The 1,619-nt window shown below is 37.0% G+C and overlaps 1 pseudogene; it reads right to left on the reverse strand.

Moving 5' to 3' along the window:
* Positions 1 to 916, reverse strand: part of LOC112502549 — a 5,035-nt pseudogene extending 4,119 nt beyond the window's left edge.
* Between the last annotated feature and the right edge of the window lie 703 nt (positions 917 to 1,619).

Raw genomic sequence — 1,619 nt, forward strand, 5'->3', positions numbered from 1 at the left:
AGAGAGAGAGAGAGAGAGAGTCGAGTTCAAACGAGAACAATACATATTTAAGAGAATGAGAAAACAACCAAATGACGTGATTTTACAATGACATTACGTACCAAATCACATGTGATTCACACGACTTTGTCCTGCGACCTGAAGTCGCCTGCACCCCTTTTTTGACCGTTAATATAAAATCACATGTGATTTTGCACGTGGTTTGACCTTTTTCGATTATCTTAAATAGTTAGCATTCTTGTTTGATATTCTCTCTCTACATATATGACAAGTCAAATACAAACCTTCTGAATGTTGTAAACCCGCAAACCAATATTTATGGAAATGATCAACGTTAATTTATTATAGTTTGACTATTTAAGATGATTAAAATTTGTTAAATATAACCAACGCTTTATTCTAGGAAATACTTGGTATATTTATAAAATCAGATATTCGTTAGATTGGCTTAACGGTTGAGATTGGTTTGTATGATTTTTAACTTCTTCATGGTTTTGTATTTGATTGAGATTCTATCTCTATACACATGTACATCTAATCCATCAAAATAAATAACTTGCGATAATAATTGGAGAAGAACTTAAATTGTACCTGGGCAACCAGGAAATAGATAAGGACTTCCTTCATAGCCTTCATTGCATATTCAACGGTACCCACGGCTTTCCCTAGTAGAATCAACACACTTGCKATTTGAATATTGGCAGGCAAAACCATTTGTTGTTTGGGCTTCACTGCAACTCAGATTACCAATAGCCCATTCAAGCACGATAGGAACATTAGCTTCAATCTTTTCCTTCAAGAAAGTATCATTCATGTCTGTTGCACCATTGAACTTAAATGTGTTTTCCTCACCAACAAACGCGTATGTACAAGGATTGAAAGACCTTGTATTGCTCACGTTTTCTGAATCATCCATGGGGAAGACCCGTGCTCCATAGTAGTGTTGGTGATTTTAGTGTCACCGGTTACATTTAGTGTAATGGATTTTATACGTATGTTTCAAGGGGATTGAACTTTGTTCTAAAACAAGTATGGAGAGTGTGGAGTGCACACTTGTATTAGTCTAAGTCGGTCCCGGTAATATTTAGGGGGCAACGCCCCCTGAACGCAAAACGGGGGTCCCGAAATTATATAAGTATAGGGTTTATAATGAAAAATTCTTGAATTTTCTGTGGCATGATTATGAATTCTATAACTTGGTAACTCCCGTTTTGAGTTTTGAGATCTAATTTCGGATGATCAGTTTTTGGGGCACACACACGGAAGATTGGACATACTCTATATTCTCTCTGGTTTTTGATCTTGATTTCGGCCAAAATCAAGATTGTTGCTTTTACAATTATCCCAATTCGGATTTCGTGATACCAGGCATATACGGTCGAAATATCGAATTTGGAAAGTGATTCACACGATTGTAGAAGAAATCCGGTTACGGTTTAACAATCAAATTCGACATTTGTTCGGTTTTCTGCAATCATGACTACCAGTGAATCTGTGAAGGACATGACTTCGAAGTTTAACAAGTTGGAGAAGTTCCAGGGGAATGATTTTCGTCGCTGGCAGAAGAAGATGCACTTTCTTCTCACCACTCTGAAGGTTGTGTATGTTCTGAGTACACC

The sequence above is a fragment of the Cynara cardunculus genome, unplaced genomic scaffold, assembly GCF_001531365.2.
Source record: "Cynara cardunculus var. scolymus isolate 2C unplaced genomic scaffold, CcrdV1 Un_Scaffold_1571, whole genome shotgun sequence".
NCBI lineage: Eukaryota > Viridiplantae > Streptophyta > Magnoliopsida > Asterales > Asteraceae > Cynara > Cynara cardunculus.